Raw genomic sequence first — 13,010 nt, forward strand, 5'->3', positions numbered from 1 at the left:
CCTATTTCTAATGATCTGTGTAGCACCATGAGGTGGTGTCTTACTGGGAAGGATCTTAACCTGCGTCCATCTTGAAGAGGAGAGCTATGGCGACTGCCTGACTCAGCTTCTTTCTCCCAGCAATCTGTTCTGCCTACTCCGCCTACCTAAACTTCTGTCCTATTAAAGGGGCAAGGCAGTTTCTTTATTAACCAATAAAATCAACACAAAACAGAAGACCCTCCCATATCAAGTAACTACATCTGCCCTGCTCAGACACGTGTTGTTGCTCCCATGTTGATTTTATGCAGTTGCTATTCCTCCTTGGAAATTGTGCTGGGCAGTGTGTATGTTTCCATGATAATGCTCAGGGACACCAATAAAAGCCAAAGATTCTTTGCTATCATTCTCTTCTTTCCTGGGACAACAGAGCTGCCTAGAATCCTGGTGCATGTGACATTGGGAAGAACACCTAGTCTGGCCTCCCTACTTCATGCTCCCTCAAAAACATTAAAGTGTTGTGCAAAATGCACAACAGCATAAAAGTACTCGTTTTTTTTAAAATCAAATGTACTAGAGGAAAATACTCTCAGAAGAAAATTATTAAAAATATCATTTCTCATGATATAAAGTTATTAGAATGCTATTTTCACATTTTTTCCTAAGCTAAAATTTTAAACTATTCAAAATTAAAACCCCATAAAAATTTGAATGAACACTGAGCTGAGAGTCTTGAAAATGGGAAAACTATACACCAACACTTAAATATTTCATTTAGTGCCTTCTATCCGAGAACTGTACTTTGTTCAGCTAATCCAGAAGAAAACAAAGCAACACAGCCTTAATAGAAAGGAGTAATGTCTGTTTGCAAGAAGCATGAGACACAGTTTTCTTGTGAGAATTTCAAAAGCACATTGACAATGCAATGCCTTCACTTATATGCCTGGGGTCTTGATGATAGAAACTACTTCAAAGTTAACTGAAGACTAAAGATACTAAAGACTAAGTATTAGAAAATCGAACGAAATTATTTTCAGGTCAAATTCTTTTTGCCTCATAACTGTGCAGAGCTACATAAACTTCATAAAACTTCCAACTCGTTTGGCTGTCATATAACTCAGATGCCTCACGCTCAACTGCAGTCCCCTTACTTTCCCTGTTGAAGGTTTATTTGATATTCATTCCAGTATACCATCAGTTGTTTGTGCTAGTTCACTTTACATTCCCCTGCCCCCATTCTAGGAATATTCTCATAGCAATCTCCACTATAGAATGGAATTACTTCATTAATATTATCCTCTACAGAAATATAAACCTATTACGGGATAAGTGTGTATCAGCAGGTACCATTTTCCTGAAGTATAACTGGTCAAAGAACCTTAACTATTCTTATTTTCTAAGCAGGAACATATTTGTTACTATAATTGCTATTTTTGGCACTTAGAAAAATTATTGAGTGACTTGAAGAGCACAAATTTAAGTGACAGTCTCATTAAGATCATGCCTTCAAACAGGCTATATGCACCTTGGAATAAATGGAAGAAGTTAATTGATATATTCAGAGAAATTTCCAAGAAATCTAAATTTATTTTATCTGTGGGGTGGGGAAGGAGACATTACATGCCAAGTAACTCACAGACTATGCCTTGAAGAGTTCATTTTCTTTGACACAGATTTCATGAGCAATTATATTGCATCTGATTGGGGGCTCATAGGTAACAAGTTTTTGTTTAATGATTATTGTCAAACAAATATTAAGACTGATTCTCACTATATAGTTCTGTTTGGACTGGAACTTGATATGTAGACCAAACTCACAGAGACCCACCTTCCTCATTCTCCTGAATGATGGAATTAAAAGGCATATGTCACCAAATTCAGCCTTCAGTCGTGTTTTGGCTTTCAGGAAGCTTTAACAGTGCTGAATAATACAACCTTTTTGTGATTAAGCTATAAGACATTCCACAACCACAAGAGTATGAGACCTTCCTAATACAGCCTAGCGGAAGGAAGATTTTAAAGGACAGATAACCATCAAGGTTGGTTGTGGTTCCGGGCAAGCCAGAGATACATAGTAAAACCCCGTATCAACAACAACAAAAAGTAGAGAGGCATGAGACTGAATGTGGGAGTTGAGCCAACCTGAACTAGAAAATGGTTGTCATGTCATTTACAACCCTAATTGATTCATAGTGATTGCCTATAGAGGCTCAATAATGATTGCCAGATTCAAGGCTAGAGTCTTGATTTTTATAAGAAGGTATTTCATTGCCCATAGTAACATTTGCCATGAAGATATGCCAAAGATTTTGATATGAAAACAATGAATCATGTACCTGTATTTAATTTGCCATTGACAATGAGATCAGAGAAATATTTACACTACGAATCCAATAGTGAATTCAAACTATGAGTTGGAAATAATTTTGTAGTGGATTACTTGACATTAAAGTAGGCTGAGTGGAGAGTATAATTGATAAATCTATTACATTTTAATAAATTCTTACTAGATATAAAGCCTCAAATGTACATGGTAAATACTTAGGGAGTATCATAACTCATTGCTTTTTCGAAAGCTGGTATCTATACTTAATAGTAGCACATAGAAAGCTGTTTCAAGAAAGGCTCAAGTTCCCTATTCATACTTCATAGCAGCTTCCTTATTCTCTCACTTGTAAACAAGCTTTGGGATCATTGAAAGATTCATGTTTGTTCCATAGACATAAATTTTTGAGAAAATTTATATCTCCAATTATTAATATAAAATGTTCCAAGCAACTTTTCTTCTAGCATTACACATAAGTACTTGGGATACTTGAAATCTGTCTCTTAGAAGTAATCTCCAGGCAGTAACCTCCAGCTACAACCCAAATATGCTGAGACAGAATTCCAGATATCATGCCTCTTAGTTTTCTGAGGGGTCATAGTACTCATGGTTGTCTGTGACAGTCTCTTTATGTCACCAGTCTCTTTGTGCTCTGCCTGAACTGCCTGATGCTTCCCACTCATGTGTGTGGAAGTTCCCATCACCACTGCTTTCTCTGAGAAGGGACTTCCACCATGGAGCCACCAGTCTTGAAAAAAAATTGTCCCTGTCTCATCTGCAGTTTTAAAAATACATTTTTAAATGAGAGAGTGAGAAAGAGAGAGAGAGAGAGAGAGAGAGAGAGAGAGAGAGAGAGAGAGAGAGAGAAGGAGGGAAGAAGGGAGGGACGGAGGGAGGGAACAATGCAGATTCCTTGGCACACATGTTGAGATCAGAGGACAACTAGTGATGGTTTTCTCCTTCCATCTTGTGCATTCCATGGAGTTAACACAGGTCATCAGAGTAAGCAGAAACTATCATTATCCTCTAAGGAATCTTACTGGTACTGAACTGCACTTCTGACAAGCTGTAGCTTAAAGTTACAAAGTATACTTGAAACCACCCACATTCTCATTGAGTTTTCTCATTTGACTCTGGAAAATCACCACAATCTTAAATTTTCCTTTACACTTTATAACCTGGCTTCTGTTTTTTCAGAGGGTGGACTCCATCTCTTTAGAGAGCATGGAAATTCCTAAGTCTAGCAAAAGCCCTTCGACTGTAATAAACACTGCTGTGACTCTGAGATGATGTCTTTGTCACTTCCCAACTTTATAAAAGGGTGTAACTCACTTCCTGTTTTAGATCGTGTTCCAGATGTTGGATGATTCTCCAAAGAAACCTCCACTATTTTTTTGGTGCAAAGTCTGAATTATACAAGCCAGCCTCATCATTGGCTCACCCATTACTAGGCCCTAAGGAATCGTCAAGAAACCAGCAACAAAAGCCACAGTTACATGGCAGAGAAAACTCACTTGAACTCTCTCCCTGTGCTGTTCCACAAAAAAAGGAACTTTTGATTCCACATTGTAATCAGATTCAGAGTATATGGTAGGGTTTGTTCTGTTCACTTGACCTTTCTTCTTTGGATGCTTCTTCCTTTAGCACGTGGGCTCCTCAACTCAGACAGGAATGTTCACTTGTTAAGCATTAACAAAACTCTGCTTAGATGAAAAATGTTAGAGTAGAAGTTGGATTTCATGATGGTCAAATTATGCTGTTGTTATGTTCAGGACATGTAACGGCGTCAACGGATGCAGACAGATTGTAAAAATATATATATACAGCTTTAATAGAGAAATAGACTTATAGAACCACTGTTCCCACAGAGACCAGGAAAGCAGAAGCAGCAGCTGTGAGCATGCTCGTCAAATTTATAGGCAAACATTAGCCCGAGGCGAACACGCCCCCTAAGGGGTGGGACTTATCCCTACAAGGACACCTCAGACAGCAATTTTCTGAGAGTCACAGAGTTCTTCATCTTTGTTATAAGGAATTAACTTTCAAATAAATGTTCATACACACAGATACCTATTACACAGAAAGCAAGGGGAGGAAACAAAAGTATTGATGCACGTCAGTGTGCTTGAGCTTAAGAGGAAATTCCAATCCGATGAGGTATGGGACTCCTCTCTTGTTGGTTTTTGGAAACACATACTAGACTGGTATGTGAGACATAGCTGGCTCTCTGGAGACTTGGTTTCCAATCTGTTGTTTCCTGCATCAGTGACATTGACTGAAGAAGATTCATTTTCCTTCTATGTAGCAGTATGCTCAGATGTACAAAGAAAAATAATAGAATATTTTAGCAGATGCCCTTGAAAGTCATTTTTGGCTTTCAACTCATTTGATTCACTCAAATTTAAATTCAATGACTAAATTCAGTAATCATGATCTAAGAACTTGTTTTTCCAAAGGGTAAAAGAAAGCAAATGGGTGCAGCTTTTGAGTGCTGATCAATGTTCAACTTCAATAAATAATGAGTTCTTTGTTCTGATTGAGGGGAGCTAGCCTGAAATGAAGAGACTGGATCATTCAGAAATCTTAATCTTCAAGCTACTTCAGCACTGATTGGCTGAAAAGCTAACAACTGTGAGTCACAGAAGCTGCCTAGTCTTCTTGTACCCAAATTGCTCTGAGAAAGTATGGACTTTGTCTAGTGGGAAAGAGAATGAGATCTGTTTCCAGTAGATTCTGATTCTGTCTGCAGAAGCCTGGGTTCCCTAGCCCTGTAGTGCTATGGTTGGAGTGCTATAGGTGGCTAGCTGCAGCAACCCCCACAAGTGAGACTTGTCCAAGTGTCTGACCATGCCAACTGAAGCAACAAATAATGGTGAGGAGAAAGAAATTTATTCAGTGGATCCACATTAAGACAAGGAATGAATAAAGGGGGCAGAGACACTGAGTCTATCTTCAGGGACCTACATGAGCTACAGGGAGTACTTGGGTAAGGAGCAAGGAGAAGATAAAAATTAAGCAGTTCTGATCTATGTGGTCTTATCCATCATTCCTTGATTCCTGTTCTGCAGTGTGGTCTATCTAATGTATATATTGCACGAGGGACTGTGTCTAGTTCTTGGAGATGCTTGCTTCGCTCTATGGTGCCTCCTTGCCTTCCGTAGATAATTCAGCCAGATAGTTCCCTCATCTGGCTGGTTATCAGTCTGCCCTGTGGAACTTTGTTCTTCCGGGAATTTAAAGTGACAGCTGTTTAGGACACTGACCTAGCTCTGTGCCTTTAGCCAACGTAAGAGACAGGTAGGTTAAAAAAATAAATAAATAGAGAAAAGGAATTAATGTTTTTAACCAACGCAGCCTTAAAGTGGGTCTGTTTCAGTCTGGGTTTCACAATTGCTGGATTTGGTGGTTACTAGAGCAATTTCCCAGGGCTTCTTAAACAAAGATGACATGGGTCCAGTCACTCATACTTATTTGGTATCAGTGACAAATCAGACTAGATCAAGTCCCTGACAGACACTGTAAATAATAAAGGCCAGCACAGAGCCTTGCTCCTAGTGAGCCCACATCCCAGTAAGTCTAACAGGTTATGAGGACAAGGACACTTAAGCAAGCACCTGGCCCACAGGAATTGCTCGAGATGTGTTAGGACCTTTCTTGTTCTATTGTGTGTAGTGGTGGGTGGGGTGGAGTTAACATTTTTTTTAATGTTCTTAAATACTTCTTTATGGAAAACCTAGTTTTCTTCTTTTTAAAAATGATTTCTTCTAATTTTGTGATTATAATTACATCATGTTCCCCTTTTCTTTGCTCCCTCCAGACAATCTCCTATTTCTGTCCTTGTTCCCATTTAAATTCAAGCCTCTTTTTTCATTAATTGCTCTTACATACATATATGTGTATACAAATATATTCATAAATATAACTTACTCAGTCTGTATAATGTTACTTGTATGTATGTTTTCAGGATTGAACATTTGATATTTGGTAACCAACTGGTGTCCTCTTTCCTGAAGAAGACCTGTTTTTTTTTTCTTTCTTTTTTTTTTTTTTTTGTTATTGTTACTGTTTTGGTTTGGTTTGGTTTTTCGAGACAGGGTATCTCATTGTATCTCTGTCTGTCCTGGAATTTACTCTATAGACCAGGCTGGCATTTAAATCACAGAGATCCACCTGCCTCCCCTGAGTGCTGGGATTAAAGGTGTATACCACCATCACTAGGCTAAAACCTTACTTTTTAATATCAATAAGTCATTCAATTTCTCTGCTTTTTAAATCCCTTTTCTTTTTTATTCTCCATGATTTGGCTGTATTTAATATATGCAGCCCATGTGTGGACTGTCACCTGAAAAGGTTGTAGATTTACCACTTGTTTAAGAAGGACACAAAAATAAAGGAAAAGGAAGTCAGGTTGAATAAAATCTGTTGCCACAGGTAATGGGCATTTGCCATTAAACTCTCTGTGGAATTAACTTTCCAAATCTTCATTTAGCCCTTCACATTTTCAAAATACCAAGAGCACAAGGCCACGATAATAGACTAATTTTCTTTTCCTTTGAAATTGTGGCCAAAGCAATCCTGATTCAGTTGTAGGCAGTATGGGTTCTTCGGATTGAGGAGCCCCCCCGCAAAAAAAAAAATAAGCAGCACACCACAGCTTCTAATTAATGCATAAATGTCTATCTTTCTCTAATATTGATAACACAGGATGTGTTCTATAAATTCAATGTATAATATTTTCTCAGTACCAGGTAATAGTTTAAGTTAACCACTTAGTAGCCCTACTTCAAAAAACGGACAAAGAGCTTTGGAAACAAAGTAAGCAGGTTTCTTACTTAAAGGAAACAGAATTCTTACTTAACTCTGCTGCACACGTTGGGTGACCAGTGAAATGGCAAGGAAGAACAGTGTGGGAGAGGGGTGGGTGAAAGCAACGATAGTAGATTGGAAGAGGGAGGAAGGAGTCCACTGGCCTCTCTGTTCTGGAAGAAATGAGGCCAGCAGAACTGCACCTTTGATCAGCACCATGTTCATTCGGTCCGTTCGGTCTTGCTTAACAAAGCTTAGCAGAGACGTGTACAATACTAGAAACATCTGTGCTCACTTTAAATTCATGGTAAAATTCCAGGGCCACTGAGGTGGCTCAGCAGGTACTACAGAGCGGACAGCCTGTGCTTACCTCCTGGAACAGTCATGGCGGAAGAAAAGAATCAACCGGCAAAAGTTGTGACTGAAAAGAAATGTAAACAAACAAGAAGTCCCACAGTTCTTACCTCAAAGGGAATAAAAGGTGGTTTGTTCTGGAGCCCGATTTTTTTTTTTCTTGAGACAGGGTTTCTCTGTAGTTTTTGGAGCCTGTTCTGGAACTAGCCCTTGTAGACCACGCTGGCCTCGAACTCACAGCGATCTTCCTGCCTCTGCCTCCTGAGTGCTAGGATTAAAGGCGTGAGCCACAACCACCCGGCCAGGAACCAGATTTGAATGACCATGGCCTGAGATAGAGGGAGGTAGGTTACCTCAGGTGCCAGGTTCCCATGTAGAAACAGTTTCATGGAGTTTTATGGCAACAGAACAAAGGAAGTCATAAATCAAGGAAATTTAAAAATAAACTGGTAGAAACAACAGAGGCAATTACAGTTACTAGTTACTGTAGAACCCGAGCTTCATTTTGTGTCTTTTTTGTTTTGGATATCCTTCTGTAAATGGGCCCAGAATCTGTGAGAGCTTGTAGAAGGTCTACAAGGATGCACAGAAGATCACAGGCCGGGCACCTCGGGAGACATCCCCAAAGACCCTTCTGTAAGAGTGGATCTTTCTGGTTTCTGTAGATAGGCTTACGGGATGCTCCTAGCATCTCAGTTCTGTAGATAGACAGGCGTGTTCAGTTTTGCCTCCAGGCGCCAGGGGGACTCTGCTTTGTGTGTTGTTTTGTTTTTGTCTTTTGTGCAACCTGAGATTGATGTGGAGGGACAGACTCAAATCACGGCTTCTTTGACGTTGATACTGGATCACTTACAGGACTTCAGAGATAGGGCCATAAGCATAGAGGTATATTTTTCTAAAAAAAGATGAGACAAACAACTGCTACCTGAGTTAAACATTTCATTGAAACGAGGCAGCCATGGCCTGTAGTGCAGGGGCAATCCAGGCAGGTTTACTGTATAAGTGCAGGAACCACGCATGAATGGATGCGTGGCTGGGCTATGCATCCTTGTTACAATGTAGCAAGGCTACCAGGCACAGTAGTAAGGGCAGATGTGCCCCACCAAGAATTCAAACACTGAACAGATAATCTGGGGTTAATTGCTATAGCTGGAGAGGTTAACAATCTTTTTTCTCCCATGCTGCATACCACCCTGCTCCCTCCCATGCTAGTGGATGGGTTCCCTTGGCCTGTCCTGAGAGCTGCGGGCCTTGAATTCTGGCCAAACCTGACCAAGGTTTGGCTCTGCCTGTCAAGGACTCGGGCTAGAGGCATTAGGCTGCAGTGGCCACGTTGTGACACTGTAGCCAGACTTCCCTACACCAGAACTGCTCTGGTCATTCTATTCAGTGGGTTATAAATATCTGTCATCATTTAGAGGGGCTGGTTACAAATTACTGTTGGTTAGAATATGGAAAAAAAACCTGCTGTTAGTCTCAGATGTTTCATGCTGGTGAAGGATTTTATGTTTTATATATATATATATATAGTTATTTTTTGTTATAGTATATGAGTGTTTTTGTTCTTGCTTAAAATATTGTAGTCATTCAATATATTATATACCGCTGAGGGAAACTATAAGAAAGACTTTGGTAAGAGTTTTTATGTTGTCTGAAAAGCGAGAGAGACTTTGGTATGTTGTCTGGAAAGCGAGGGAGAAAGCAGGACTGATGGAGGAAGGCCATTGGTTAATTAAAGAAGCTGCTTGCCCTGATAGGTTAGAACGTAGGTGGGAGGATTGAACAGAGCAGAATGCTGGGCAGAAGAGGAAGTGAGGTCAGACTCGACAGCTCTCCTCTCAGGAGCAGACGCCTCAGAGAGAGACGAGATGCTCACTCTTGCGGGCAGAGGCAAGAACTCTGCTCTCTGAGGCACATGCGATGAAGCTCCGACCCAGGATGGACATAGGCTAGAATCTTCCCGGTAAGCGCACCTTGGAGTGCTACACACAGATGATTAGAAATGGGCTAAATTAATATGTGAGAATTAGCCTAGAAGAGAATGGGTCAAGCAGTGTTTAAATGAATACAGTTTGTGTGTTGTTATTTCCTGGCATAAGCTAGCCGTGTGGGCAGCGGGGTGCTGGGCAGGCAGCCCCACCACTCCAATTACTACACAGGACACTTGAAAGAATAAAGAGAGGAAAAACAGATTGAAGGTATTTAAAAAGTTATAGGAGATCAGAAAGGAATGTGAACTATGTTTGCTGTGGTTTCTCATACCTGCCAATACTGAATATGCTTGTTTTGTTGAAAAGTTTGTCTATGTAAGTTTTCTTGAAATCATGGAGCTAAGACAGAAATGGTTTGGATATTTTTGCTGTCTCTGCCACCCATCACTGCTGTGGCCACATTTCTGGGCCTGACCTCAGAATTTATCTCTGAGCTCTGATTACTGGATTTGGGTTAGCAGTAATTCAGATGACTTTTTGGTATAGTTAATGTTAAAACTATTTTATGCTGTTTTTTATTCAAAAGCTGGCTCTAGAATTGTGTTATGGCTCTTCTCATAATGTTAGACCCATGTTTATTTAGAAGTTTCCTCTGTCACTCTGTCCGTCTGAGCCCCTGATGCAATGACAAGGAGAAGTAAAGAAAGCAGAACAGTCAAAAAATTTGGACTTGGTTTGTGTGAACATTCTGTAGCTTCAGATTTATATGTTTATTTTGTTAGATTTAGTTAAAAACCTGTTCAAATTAAAATAAACTAGTTAAAAGTTAACTAGTAACACTGGGAATTTATAGCTTAAAATCTATGCATGGGTAATTTTAAAGAAAGCGTTAGGCATGATTCCACTTTAAATTTTGGATTGCCACTTTGCTAGAGTTGAAAAAAAAACTTTTTACAGGGGTAGCCTTGCTCAAGGTTTATTCAGGCTTAAAAATGTATGTTTAGTCTCGTTGTCTTGCTAACTTTGTTGGGTTTAAGCTATTTGGATAAACTGAGTCATAAGTTTGTTTGTTTTTTGTATTGATATTAAGAGGAACTTCAGTTGAAAAAATAGTTGTTTTCTAAAGCTCATACTTAAGAGAGATAAAACTACAAAGTCCTTTCCCCAAGATAAGGCATTCGGATTGTTATGGTTTTCTGTCTCTTTAAGAGACAAGCCACTCCCACTCTCTTCCCCCATCCGCTCAGGAGAGCTGAAATTCGGCTTCAGGCCTGAGCTTGCTCTTTTTTCCATCTTCCTCTTGGAGAGGCAGCTTCGCTTCTGCCTCTCTCCCCACTTCTCTGCTTCCCCCTTCTCTGTCTTTTTCTCCTCCTCTTTCTCTCTCTCTCTCTCTCTCTCTCTCTCTCTCTCTCTCTCTCTTTCTCCCCCCTTCACCCTTTCCCCTTCACAACCCCCTGAATAAATAGTCAACCTCACTCTGCAAGTCATGTCTATCGATGTCTCTGTCTCCTGCCTGCCTGCCATGTGTCTCCCTGCCTGGGACCAGCCACTGCTAGAGGACAGGTAGCCATTTCTGGCTGCTCCCATAGCCTGCTGCCTGCCGCCATATGGCCCACCACCACTGCTCGGGCCACCACTCTGGGACCAGCAGCTGTCTCTGCCTGGGACTGGCTGCTCCCAGGGTTCGCTGTCTGCCGCCACATGGCCAGCTACCACCATTTGGAACCTACAGCATTTCTGCTGCCTACTGCTGCTGGGGATCCTGCAGCACTTCCCATTCTTTCAGGATGCTTAGAGAAAGTTCTTACTCCATAAAAAGGACATCACCCTCCTTAACTCTGGCAAAAGGGAACTTGTGGTCTTTTCCTAATGTGTGACTATTGTGCCTTAGAACTTGTCAAGGGCAATGCTAGCCCTGGGTTCCATCATATTCCCATTTGCCCTGGGATCTTTTCCTTGACTTTCCAGGACACAGCATTAACAGCTGGATACAAACTTGTTCTGTTTTTACCCTCAGCATGGCTCTTTATTAGCTACAATTCAAAATCATTACAGTTTTTTTTAAGGCTAAACCTGATAGAACGTAAAGTTTTAGTCTTATGAAAGCTGCTAGCTTATTATAGCCTGTTAAGATATATAAGTTAGTGAGTCAACCTTAAAGTCCTGATATAATTAATTACTGGGATAAGCCTTATTTATTTCCCTGTATACATTTTCAAATTCATACTTAAAACAAGTAAATAGAAACAAAGTTTGTCCAATCAGATATATGTAGGCAGCACTCATATTTCAGAAACCTGCAGAATATGGCATTTAAAATAATGATTTAAAAGCTTATATTAGACAGAGACTCCAAGATTCTAGCCATAACCCAAGGTATCCAAAGAAGATTATGAGACACCATGATGCGTCTACCTAGATTATGACAATGTTGACCACTGGGCGAGATGCCCCATTGTAATACCTGCTGCCAGGACCTGGTCCAGATTGTGGACAAACAGCAGGACCTTGGAGAATTGATTGCACCACTTTTGCCAAGACAAAATAAGGTTAGTCTTTTCAAAGTCCCTCTTCCACAGGGGGAAAAATTCATCTTATGGGCCCGGCTAAGTCTGTAAGACTGCTGTTCTAGATACTTCTGCCTCCAATGCTATTGAAAGACCTCTGGAGCAGGGAGTCTCTCACTCAAGTCTCAGACTAACAAACACCCCCCTCCCCACCAAGGAACTCACGAGAGACCGTATTTTCTGCAATCACACGGGGTTTATTGACAGGACAGGAACCAGTATACTGGGGCTGAGACTCATAACCAAAGCAAGAGTAGAAAGTTCAGCTCTGAGTAGCTAGGAGAAGGGGTATTTAAGGGAAGAAACCACAACCCAGTAATCCAATGGGGGTAGGGAGGGCGTCACTGAAAAATTCTGAAAATAGCAGTAATAATCACAAGGGGGTAACTTCCTGTTTCTCAAGATTATTCTCAGGATTATAATCTAACTTTATCTTCAGCTTGTTCCTGAAACAGAGTCACTGAACCGGTTTACCTAGATTTTTGGCTCTTCTCTTCCTGCTAGATTTTGGGTTCAATTTTTCCTGCTAGAGGGGTCTGAATTTATCACTTTGGAGACCTGGGTATGGCTAACTATATATGGACTCTGGTCCCTATTATTTTTAATAGATTTGGAAGCTGCTTGGTTTGTATTCAGGTGTAATTTATTTATTCTTCTGGGATCTTTGATTGATGGCTAGGCCAGTTTTAATGTCAGTTTAGCAGCAACAGGTTCCAGATCCTTCCACAAAGCTATAGCCATCTTGTTAGCTCATTTTATATATGAAAGACCCTACAGACCCCCTCCTCAAAACCCGCAGATAGCATGCTCCCAGGGGAAAGTCCTGTTGCTTTAAAAAAAATTCTCCGGATGAGCAGCCAGCCTGCTCTCGTAAGAACATCCCATGTGCTTGAGAGAGCAGGATGTCTTGAAATAGGGAGACTGCAAGGCAGGATGTCAATAAGACAGCACATCAACAAAGCAACCGATAACCATGCTTTTGTTTTGCTTCTGTAAACTTGTTGTTTGCTCTTCCCTATAAAAAGCCCGCCCTCCAGTTAGCAGGTG

The sequence above is a fragment of the Microtus ochrogaster genome, linkage group LG10 (assembly GCF_000317375.1).
Source record: "Microtus ochrogaster isolate Prairie Vole_2 linkage group LG10, MicOch1.0, whole genome shotgun sequence".
Lineage (NCBI taxonomy): Eukaryota > Metazoa > Chordata > Mammalia > Rodentia > Cricetidae > Microtus > Microtus ochrogaster.